This window comes from Mus musculus, chromosome 12, assembly GCF_000001635.26.
Source record: "Mus musculus strain C57BL/6J chromosome 12, GRCm38.p6 C57BL/6J".
Classification (NCBI taxonomy): domain Eukaryota; kingdom Metazoa; phylum Chordata; class Mammalia; order Rodentia; family Muridae; genus Mus; species Mus musculus.
In genome coordinates, this window is record NC_000078.6 from 86,546,207 (window position 1) to 86,558,602 (window position 12,396).

The 12,396-nt window shown below is 47.8% G+C and overlaps 1 pseudogene; it reads left to right on the forward strand.

Annotated features, from left to right (window-relative positions):
- The first annotated feature begins 1,672 nt into the window (after positions 1–1,672).
- Gm52007 lies at positions 1,673–6,843 on the forward strand (annotated as a pseudogene).
- Positions 6,844–12,396: the final 5,553 nt, after the last annotated feature.

Genomic DNA, 12,396 nt, shown 5'->3' on the forward strand with positions numbered 1-12,396 from the left:
GCCAGTCACCTAGGAATGGATCTTTCCTTATGATGGGTGCTTTGTCCCTGAGTTGGAGGGTCTGACTCTGAGAACCAGAGTGAACGGCCAGTTAAGTGTGCCCTGAGGTCAGGAAGACACACAGAGCTCGTTTAGTTATTAGTCTCTTCTTAGCAAGCATTTGAGCAGCATCTCAGGTTTCAGAAGTGGCCCCTTATGAAGGGCTGACCCAATAGCAGTGTTCCTAGAAGTGGCAAGAACCTGCAACTTTCCTAGTCTAGTTGGTTCGCTCATCACGAACCAGTGGAAAACAAACAAAGAACCCCCAATATTTTCCAAGACCTGGCTCCTCCTCATTTCCCAGCTGTCAGTTCTACTTGCCACACTCCGGTCAGTTTTCAGCAACTCGAATGAAGTGCAGTGCCTCACTTGGCCATCTGCTGCGGTACTCTGGGACGGCCAGTACAGGGGTGTTGTGGTTCTTTCTCAAGGACCTAGCCCAACGCCGAGGTGGAAACATCCCTGTAGATGTGGAGTCTGAGCTTCTGTGGAATGAGCTTTTTCCACAGAGGGGAGAAAGCTGACAGGAGCCTGAAGGCCAGCTACAGCTTGAGCCTGAGAGCCACGGGGGCAGACCTTGGGTGCATTAGGGCTGGCTAGGCACAGCCTGGAGGGAGGCTTTGAGTAGAGCAGAGGCCTTGACCAGGGAGAAAGCACCTGTCATTAGCAGCAGACTCCTCTAAGATCCTGATAGAAGCCTAGTCCCAGGATAGATTCAATCACAAATAAAGGCATGGCTAGGAGGCCCCAGCTGGGGAAGACATCAGACAGGGCTGTAGCTGGCTGTCATATGGGAGACATATGGAGACCCTCACAAAAGCAACTATCATGTCAAAGAAGGGAGGCTTTGACCTTTAACCTTACACCACTTTAGAATCTTAGCCCTGGCATCTAGGCAGGAGAAGAAGGGCCAGAGTGAGGAGTAAGAAATAAAGAGTAAGCCGGGCGTGGTGATGCATGGGCGTGGTGATGCACGCCTTTAATCCCAGCACTCGGGAAGCAGAGGCAGGCGGATTTCTGAGTTGGAGGTCAGCCTGGTCTACAAAGTGAGTTCCAGGACAGCCAGGGCTACACAGAGAAACCCAGTCTCAAAAAAAAAAAAAAAAAAAAAAAAAAAGTAAGAAAGAGAGAGTACGTAGGCTAAGGATAAGCCTTTTATTTTAATTCTTTTTATTTCATGGTATGAATATGTGAGTTTTGCCTACATATTTATCTGTGACCAGAAGATCAGAAGAGGGTGTCTGATCCTTTGTGGCTGGAATGACAGATGTTTGTAAACTTCCATGTGGATGCTGGGAACTAAACCCTGGTCCTCTGGAAGAGCAGCCAGTGAGTGATCTTAACCACAGAGCCATCTCTCCAGCCCCAGCATAAGCTTTTTGAGAAAATCATCTCTCCATCCTAACGCGTCCCTGGCAAGCATGATGGACACATTACAGGAACACAGCACTGTACCCCAGTTCCGTGTGTACCCACTCGAGTGTAGCCAAACTCTGGATCAGACAGTAGGAGATCTAGACATAACCCCAGCTCTGTGCCCCGACGGAGGGGGACCCTCGCGTGGGATCAAGTACTCAAAATTACCATTCAGTTCCTGCTATTCCAGTAATTCTCAGGATCGCTACATCCTAAGATGGTGAAGGCTAACACCAAAGGAACGAGGATCAGAGAGGACCAGCCGGAGCCAGGTCCTGATGCTCTCACATCTGTAAAATGTTGAGATTAAAGTCGGCTTCCAGCGCTGATCTTTAAGTACCACGGACAGCAACCAAACTCTTCCCGCAGACTGGGCTGCCTTCTGTCCAATTTCAGGCAAATACATGAAAGACCAGAAGGGACCAGTCACATTCCTGAGTGTGGATGACCAAGAAGAAGGTGAAGAAGGCAGTCTCACTGTTGTCCCATGGCCACAGAAGAATTCAGAGATAGGAGAAACTTGTTCCCAGCCGCCACTGCTGGATGGAGCCCTCTCAGCCAAGGGCTGTTCCTGACAGTTCTGCCTGAGTCTCACCTAATCTTACAGGTGTGTGATGCCTTTTCCTGTGCCACCCCCAGCTGCAGGCCTCTTCCCCAGAACTCTACAGGGATTCCATGCAGAAAGAGTTGACTCCAATAAAAAGGAGACATTAGAAAAACTGTGCCCAAACAGGAGAAAGTAGTTAATTAACTTGAGTATGTCATTTATTTAATCCTCCATTTAGCAGGGAGAGGTAGTTTTCACCCTACAAATGACAGCTTCAGTCTTTATAAGAGACCCTGTGGGAACTTTCAGCTTTCCACACTGAAAAGTGAGGAACTGAGGGCAGATTAACAGCACAAAGTGCCCCCAGATGCGAGGCAGCCAGGATCATACTGTTGTGAGTGCCTGCTCTGCGGTGCTGCCATCACGGCCCATCCTGTGAAGATATGGTGGCCAGGTAAAAGGTAAAAGTTCTCAGCAGTGCTCTGCACTCACAGGGTCACACCAGGAAGCTCCTACCCACCAGAAAACACCTGCCATATTTACCAGGGAAGGGCTTGCCCTCCCAGCCTGCTTGCTGGCATACAAATGCCCTCCATTTGTTTATATAAGAAATGTTCCTTGCTTAGTCTGTTTAGCTTCTTCATGATGTCTCCCCTCCTCCTGCACTCATTCCCCAGTGCACGTACTCCCCTGGCTCCCAAGATCTCAACAAAATCGAATGAGTCTTTTCTGCGTCTAGCTTGTGGTCTGCTCTTTGATAGTTGGTGGGTAGATATAGAGATCTACATGAACATGGGTGACATGCAATATTCTTTGGCAATGTGGAATTTCAAAATAATGAATTATTAAGTCATGAAAAACATGAAAACTCTGGCTTCCATTTGAACTCATCCAAGAGATGGAATAAATTCACACACACACACACACACATACACACACACACACACACACACACACACAGAGAGAGAGAGAGAGAGAGAGAGAGAGAGAGAGAGAGCAGGCCCCCAGAACTTAGCACAACTGACACCATGACAGAAGTACCCAGCATGTAGGCAGCAACAAAAGTAAAGACCCAATCCATAAAAGCCCATAGTTCCAGAAAAGTTCCTAAATGTACTACCCTTGTTTTTTGGTTTCTTTTCTGCTTCAGACTAATCGGTCGTTCTTCATAACCGAGGTACCTCAATCCAGGATGTGATTTTTGTGCTTAAAGATGCTGAAAGGGGCTTGAGACTGCACTCATGTCACTGGCCAGCTAATAATTTTCTATTGGCTTAAATTATGTCTGAGTGGTTTTCTGTGGTGGCCACCTTACAACACATAAGAGTTCTCTCTCTCTCTCTCTCTTTCTCTCTCTTTCTCTCTCTCTCTCTCTCTCTCACGCACACACACACACACACACACACACACACACACACACACTGTTGCAGTGGTGTTGATTATACATGCTAGGTAATTGCTGTACAACTATGACAGGGATCCATCCTAGCCTCATTTTTAATTTAATTAGTAAGTGATGAGAAAGAAAAAACCACCTAGCCTCCTTCCCTCCTGTCTTTCCTCCCTGCCCCACCCCATCCCTGCCCCCAAATGTTTCTTAAATCTTTCATTTGTTTGTCTGGTTCATTGGTTGGTCTCTGCTCTGAGCCTCGAACACTGTGTTCAACCAAGGGAGAGATGCTATGTCCTCTCCTAGCAGAAGGAAGACAGGCAAGGAGACAAATTCCTTTCATAAACGTCCCCAGCTTTATTCATGGGGACAGTCCCTTTAGGATTTTATTGTCTCCCAATGGCCACACCTCTCAACACTGCTGCATTGGAGATTAGGTGTCAACCGAATTTTGGAGGGGACAAAAACCATAGCAAATGATAACCCAAAACTGGCCTGGAATCCAGTGTGAACCTATGCTTTCTGGGGAAAAATAAGCCACATCCATCAAACATTCTGCCAAAGAGATTGGCTAACCATAGAGACTTGGAATGTAACATGATTGGATGTTACAAAATTGGCTGGGGTTACCTTCAGACCCTTACTGGACATTTAGTGCCTATCTCTGTGTCTTATGTTACATTCTTTTGGAGTGTGCAGACCCCTATCTTCCACTAATCTAAAGGCTAAGAATGTCATTAGCACTTAAAGCCTATACAGCAAAGACTCCCCCACTCTGCTAAAACCCTCCTACTTGATGGCTCCCATTCCATGTATTTGAGAAGTGCCTTAATTTCTAGCTTTCTATGTTCTATTACTGTAAACATTTTATGTGGGGCTGAAGAGATGACTTTAGTTAGCACCACTTGCTGTGCAATCCTGAGGATCAGAGTTCAAATCCCAGCACCCACACCCAAGCTGGGTGTCCCACAAACACTCCATAGGGTTTAGTGCCCTTGTCTGACCTCTACAAACACACAGACACACACAACTTAAACGCACATGTGTGCATATGTTCATGCAGACACATTAAATAAATAAATAAATAAATAAATAAATACCTTTCGAAACAAACTTCATGAAATGGTTAGCAAGTTGGAATATGATATCTGGGGTAATCTGAATCTGTGTTTCCAAGTTATGGTCATTCATATTTGGCTCCAGAATAAACTATTCTTTATACATTTTGAGGTGACAGCTATATTTTTACACCGACATTACTTTAGAATTTTCAAATTTCCAGGAATGTATAATTCTCAAGTGCAGTCACAACCATGAGCTATCAGGAAGGCCAGCACGCAGAAGCCCATGGTGAGATTCGATCTCTGTCCCGGGCAGGTGCAGAGGGGAACAATCGACACCGCCCTTGTTGGTTTTAGAACTGCCCTGGAAACCCTCACTCCTAGGCTGACCTGGCCTTCTCTGATCTCCATCAGGGAGGGCAGAAACAAGTAATAAATGGAAAAATAAGTCCTTTCCCTAAGGTTACAAGGTAAACCAGATCTAAAGACCAGGCTAGCCCAGTATGTCTCAAAGTGTGCACAGAGACACCTAGTAAGCGTGTCTACCTTTCTAGGCCTGGGGTATAATCTTGAATTAAAGTCCCTTGGAGTGAAAGTAGCTTGGCTATCAGGCTCTTGGGCCAACTAGTCCACTGTGAAGTTTTAGCTTTATTTTGGATGGGAAGATGGCTTGGTCACTAAAGTATTTGCCATATAAACCTGAAGACCTGAACTCTAATCCCCAGCACCCACATAGTCAGTTGCAAGTTGAATTTATGGGTGCAGCAGCTAAACTCTTGCTTTCCCAGCTATTGGGGGGAGTTAAAATTCACCTCAAGCACACGCATTTTTGGGAAGGACAAAGTTAGGCTCCTGAAAGTGAACTAATATAGAGTTCATTTTAAGAAGCAAAGAAGTAGGTAGTAGAGTGGCACAGCGGAAGCATGCTGGACCCATAATGCAGAGGTTGATGGATCGAAACCATCCTCCGCTATCAGAGACTTTGTTTGCCAGGCAGTAGTGGCACATGCCTTTAACCCTATGCTTGGGAGGCAGAGGCAGGTGGATCTCTGAGTTTGAGGCCAGCCTGGTCTACAGAGTGAGTTCCAGGACAGCCAGGGCTACACAGAGAAACCCTGTCTCAAAAAAAGAAGAAGAAGAAGAAGAAGAAGAAGAAGAAGAAGAAGAAGAAGAAGAAGAAGAAGAAGAAGAGGAGGAGGAGGAGGAGGAGGAGGAGGAGGAGGAGGAGGAGGAGGAGGAGGAGGAGGAAGAGGAGGAGGAAGAGGAGGAGGAAGAGGAGAAGGAAGAGGAAGAGGAAGAGGAAGAGGAGGAGGAAGAGGAGAAGGAAGAGGAGGAGGAAGAGGAGGAGGAAGAGGAGGAGGAAGAGGAGGAGGAAGAGGAGGAGAAGAGGAGGGGGAGGAAGAGGAGGAAGGAGAGGAGGAGGAAGAGGAGGAGGAAGAGGAGCAGGAAGAGGAGAAGGAAGAGGAGGAGGAAGAGGAGGAGAAGAGGAGGAGAAGAGGAGGAGGAAGAGGAGGAGAAGAGGAGGGGGAGGAAGAAGAGGAAGGAGAGGAGGAGGAAGAGGAGGAGGAAGAGGAGGAGAAGAGGAGGAGAAGAGGAGGAGAAGAGGAGGAGAAGAGGAGGAGGAAGAGGAGGAAGGAGAGGAAGGAGAGGAAGGAGAGGAAGGAGAGGAAGGAGAGGAAGGAGAGGAAGGAGAGGAAGGAGAGGAAGGAGAGGAAGAAGAGGAAGGAGAGGAAGGAGAGGAGATCCAATGCCCTCTTCTGACTTCTGTAGGCACCGAGCATATATGTGGTATTACGCGGATACATACAGGCAAAACACCCATAAAATAAAATGAACAAATATAAGTGTATTTTTTTAATAAAATAAAATAGGATATGTGTGGAATTGAAATGTTGCCATAGTCCCTGAACCACTAATGGCTGAGGTCTGGCTGGTTCTGGGGTGGAACAGGAGCTTTCCACAGTCTCACAAACAGCTTCAGTGGCTGACTCACATCACAGGTTTTGTTTATGATACTATTATCACCGTGAAAAACCTAAGGGAGGACGTAGCCTCTTTCCAGGGAGAGCCAGCCTTTTCTAGCCTTTCCTTACCTCCGCAGCTCAGGAGAACCCCAGAGGAAAGCTCTGTCTGAGTTTATAGACCAGGACATAGGCTGGGCTTGGATTATTGTTGCTACAAACTCCAAAGGTAGGGGATGTCACCTTCCCACAAGCGATCACCGATCACAGTGAGTGCTGCTAGATCTCACAGTGGCTCAGCTGCCCACAGTCAGACTGGCCAGAACCTGGGAGCAGAGGACAGGTAAGAGGCTGAAGAGGCTGAAGGGAGAGGAGAGGACAGAATAGAAGATTGGGGAAGGGGAGGGACCAGAAGAGAAAGAAAGAAAGAAAGAAAGAAAGAAAGAAAGAAAGAAAGGAAGAGGAGGGGGCCGTTAAAGCATTTGTAAAATGAAAAGGCAAAGCGCTTTGGACTGCATTGGGCAGGGGAAGCGTGGCCCAGGCAGGAGTAATTGGTAATCGGAGCTGATGTGAAGAAGGGATGATTTATGCGAGCATGCAGACAGGGGTGGAATAATTTTTGGAGCAGAACGGGGAACTTACTGAACGCCTGAAACTCAGCTACTTATCCACTCGCACGGTGATGAATTAGCTCTTGTTTAAAGTAACCGGGGCTCCATTTTTCATTCTGATTACTACACTTGATATCTTTCTCTCTCTCTGTTTCCTTCTGACCACTGTCCCCTCACTAGGCTCTGAATGCAGAAATACTGGGTTTATAAAGACTCACCCCCCCCCCCCAGCTTCCCCTAGACCCTTTTACACACACCCTTCCCATGGCAACATTAACTCATAAATAGCCAGGTTAAAGCCTAGCCCTTTGAGATACTGCTGGGATTAAGACTGTGGAATTAGCAGAGGCTTTGGTGGTAAGGCCAGCCTACTTATGAGCCCTGCCTGGGTAATTGTCATTCCTTTGCCTATCTGATGCACAAAGTCTCACTCTCAAACTGCCAACAGGATAGAATGGAGAAAACACCCCTTCTCACCTGAGAGCGCCATTCATTTTAGAAGTGGAGAGGCCTCCAATGACCCGGAAACTAAAATGAGAGGTAAAACCCTGGTGAATTTTCTATATCCCTTTCCTTGCCAACATTAAAAAGAAAAACAATAACAAACAAAACCAGGCTTGTTAATACATACACCCAGGAGGCAAATGGAGGTAGATCTATGAGTTTGAGGCTAGCCTGGTCTACATAGCAGTTCTGGCCAATCAGGGCAACATATGAGATCATGTCTCAAAACCTAAATAGCCAAATGAATACTTTTTAAAATTAAAAGTCAGGTTTTAATTGTATAGGTAGGGGGGCAATCTTTAGGCTTAGTCTCTGAGTGTGCAATTATTATATAGTTTGATTATTTTAAGCTTGCTTTTATTTAAAAATACAGCCCTCCATCATGAAAGCTCTCGACAGGCCTTGGCTCCCCAACTTCACCTCTGTCTTGCACAGGGTCTTTTCCTCTGTGTTCCATGTGTATTTCTTTATCCTGATAAAAAGCCTTTCTTGACTGGCTGGAAATTCAGAGTTTTTTTAATGGTCCAAGTTTGACATGGATTTCCATTAAAAATAAATCTGGTTTGGAAAAATGTGATTAAAAGCTTTGTGTGATGGCGCCTGTCCATTTTCTAGTACCCGAGAGGCTGAGACTAGAGGATGGGGAGAATTTAGCTGGACCACATTGTGAGTCCGAGGCCAACCTTGGGTCCATGGCAAACCCCTGACTCAAGACCAAAATGATTAAGGGCTTTGAGGTGTAGCTCAGTGGTAGAATGTTAGCTTGTATAAGGCTGTGGTTTTGACATTAACAATACATAGTTATTAAAACAACTGAAATAAGGCCAAGTAGGGTGGCACATGACTTTAATCCTAGCAGAGGCAGGTGGATCTCTGAGTTCAAAGCTAATCTGGTCTATAAAGAGAGCTCCAGGACAGCCAGGGGCTACACAGAGAAACCCTGTCTTGAAAAACAAAACAAAATTAAAATATTTATAGCAGTTACTTGTCCAAATAGCAGACAAAGATATTCACCTAGTACCCAGTACTGAGAAATGCACTTCTAAGGCACTCTTAGCATCTGTTTTCTTCCCCAGTGATCAACGGTGACCCAAGGAAGCCCTGGAAACACCAGCAGTGACTCTGGGTTAGGAAATGACCGTGCCATCCTGTGTGTCAATAGATTCCCTCCTCCTCTCCATCATAAGGACGCCCTGCTCTTCCTCAGTGAGTGCTGCCCGCACCTCTCTGCCCGAGTCAGCCTGAGTTTGCAGATGGTGCCTTCCCCTTTCTTCCTCAGGGGCTCTGTCTCCACACCACCAGGACTTCTGCCTCAGCAGATCCTGGACTCTGCTAGCTTCCCTTTCAGAGCTACCCCAACCCCAGCAGCCTCCTGGACAGGGCCTTCTCTCACACACTTCCTGGACCCATCCCAGCCGCCAGCAAATTTCAGATTCCTTCTTACTCCTGCCTGACTCCATCTTTAAAACAGCTTCATGCAGACCCATCCTCACCTAGATTGTTTGACAACACCTTGCTGGTGCTCGAAGACCCTCTCCCCTGCTGACGTCCCACTAGCTCTGGGACAAGGGAGGGGAGAGGAGCTGAGTTCTATGCGTAGCACAGCAGAGGAAAGCAGGGCATGAACACGGAGGATACTGTCCTAGCTCTGCCACTGACTCCACTCCAGGACAAGGGATTGCCCTGTCTGTAATGGAGGCCCGAGTGGGTTGCCACTGAGACCCTGGATCAAATCTAGGAGCAGGTTTTCTGCTGGTCTCTCTGAGCCTCTGCAACCCCAGCTTCCTGGATTCCTGGGAGCATTAAAAGGAGAGATGCGAGCAACAAAGTGCCTGGCATGAGGTGAATACCCTAGAGGCACCAGCTGCCAATGTTGTCCCTTATCGATGAGTTCATTCTGCAAGGCTTTAAGATTGGCGTTTAACTATGCTTTACACCGTGGAAGATGTAGTGTCTTGGCCTCAGCCACTTTCCTGCCTCTTCACACTTGCTAAGAGAGGCCTGTTCTCAGTAGTCCACTGAGATGGCTCCGTCTATCAGAATCTATGGGGAAGAAGGAAAGTGCCACAGGACAGGCAGTCAGCCCTTAGATGTGTTGCCTCCTCTAGGCAGACAAAGCTTGTTAAGGAGCTGAGACAGCCTGACAGCCATCCACAGCACAGCCAATCAGCAGCCAGCACTTACAGAACCCTCAGACTCATCCATCTGCAGGGGCTGGAAGTCCTATTTGGACTTTGGAGAAAGAAGATGGGTGCGGGGAGGGCCAGGTTGGTTGGGAGACTGAAAGCTAAACTGAGAGTCAGTCATTAGTATAGGGGGAGCTGGGAGGAGAGGTGGCGCAAGACACAGACACCTGGACCCTACCTCCAGGCCTCTGCACACCCATCTACACCATACTTTGGACAGCTCCTATACACTGTTGGAAACTGAGCCCAGAGGGATTGGGTGCCTGGGTGGCAGACCTCCTCTGCTGGCTTCGGTACTGGGAGTGTCAGACCCTTAGGCAGACAAGCTAGGAATAGAAGACTCACTCTGGTTCTGCCCACAGCAATGAAGTCTTTAATGTCTCGCTGCCATCAAGCTACAGTGGATACTTCCTTTGTATTTTGCTGGGTTGTCACCTTTTGTGACTAGCGCTTGGACGAGGATACTTCCTGTGAGCTAAGCTGGTGGCTCTTGCTTTCTAGAAAGCAGGCTTTCATTCCTGGGGCCTCAGGGAGAGACTCTGCACTTACTCTGCTCACCAAGGTTCAAAATTCCCTACTCTGGTTACCTTCCTTTCCAACTGTGTGCATTGACCATCCAACTCAGGCACTTAGTGGGAGTTGAAGCTGACTCCTACGAAGGGCTGGGAAAGCCAGTGAGCTCCCTCATCTTGGGGGATTAACGCATCCATAGCAGCTGGGTGGTGGTAGGTCACACCTTTAATCCCAGCACCTGGGAGGAAGAGGCAGCTGGATCTGGGCAGCTGGGGACTGGATCTTCAATGTTGTTATGTTCTCAGCACAACACTTAGCCCAGCTCATCACTTAGCACTGAGTGCTCTCAGCATTTAGCATCATGCCTCGAAAATACCAGGCACTCAGGAAATGCCCCTGAAACTTCCTGAGAGGGGTTGTGGGTTGGTGAATTGCGTATTCCAAATGAACCTTGGCCAGTATTGACAACTGGCACTACTCCACAGCATGTGCTCTGGGGACACCGACCAGGCGCGCCTCTCTTGCACTTTCCAGGATGTCCTCTCCCCTCCCCTTTCTAACCCAGAGTGGATGACATCATCACCACGCCCCTTTGAGAAAGGGGAGGAGTCAGAAAAGATTACTAAGACTGCCAAGATTAGCATATGAAAGAAACCAGTGAGAGGAAGAGGAAGTCAGGCAGAGTACAGAATAGGAAAGAAAAGCCCACAGGACGCAGATACAGATGGTGGGCACTGTGTAAATGAACCGTCTTAGTCATCTGAATTCAACATGTCACCATAGGCTCAGGTGTTTGAACACTTGGTCCCCATTTAGTGATGCTGCTTGGGTAGCTGTGGGCTGTGCTGAAGGAAGTATGTCACTGGGGTTGGGTTTTATAGCCCGCCTCAACTTCCTGTTCTTTGCTTCTTGACTGCCAGGCTGCTCCTGCTGCCAGGGCTTCCTCACCACGATGGACAGTATCCCCTCTGGAACCCAAAGCCAAAATGAACACTTCCTTCTCTCTGTTGCTTTGGTGAGGGTATACTGTCCCAGCAATAGAAAAATGGCTAATATATTTATAAGGATCACAACACTTGGTGGCCCAGTGTCACTGAGCCTTGGCCTCTCTTCAGCTATGGCTTACTTCTACCTTGGGAAATCCTTTTGCCTCTATTTGTGTGTCTGTTTACATTTTTGTTCAGGGACACAAAAACCTGGAAGTCCCAGAGTCCTCCAGACTCTATTATCTGCCTGTGACACTACCATAATTGGATAATCCTATAAAATGCTTTCTAGGCACCAGAGCCAGTTGCTAGGGTGTGGTCAAGCCCCAAAGATGGATTCAAGGCATTCAGAATGAGGCTGTGGAGGTTGGAAAATGAGAAAGAAGGTGCCCATGATGGCGCCTTTAATCCCAGCACTCAGGAGGCAGAGGCAGGTCAGTTCCAGGCCAGCCTATTCTACATAGTGAGTTCCAGGACAGCTAAGGCTACATAGAGAGACCTTGTCTCAAAAAACAATGGCGGGAAGAAGGCAGGTGTGGAAGGTACAAAGAGCACTGTTTTGGAGCTCTGCAGCAGGAGGCAGCCAGGACTCAAGACGTACCTTTAGGATGCTGTGTGTGCTTCTCAGAGAGGGCAGCGTGGTCCTCCACACCCTTCATCCCTGTGCTAGACAAAACACTGCGAAGTTCTGATTGGCTGCCAGCTTGCAGTGGGTAGACAGGGTGCAGGCATGGCAGGATGGAATGTGGACCTAGCTGCAGTTTCCTCCCAGTGGTCAAGTGGGATCTGTTTTATCGGGGATCTGGCGGCCCAACCACCAAACGCCCTCTTCCCCGGAAGCCCCACTCTTTAAAGGTGAACTGCGCATCTTAAGTTAATAATTAACTTGTCATAAGCTTCATCAATGCCCCATCTGGAGAGCACTAGAGGGAAAAAGGAGGGGGTAGGAGGAAAGAAAAAAAGACCCAGCCCAGCACCCCAGAGGCCAGCCTCAGCCCCTGCTCCTTTGGCCCATAATAAATAGGATGAAAGGCACTCCTGATAAATGCCCGTGTCCAGGGGAGATTTTACCTTCACTCAGAAACAATGTAATATCTCGGCTATTACCCAAAATAATTTATCAATGTGTAATAGCTTTGTGCAGGCCTCAGATAGGAGGGGAGCCGCGCTATCAGAGATGGA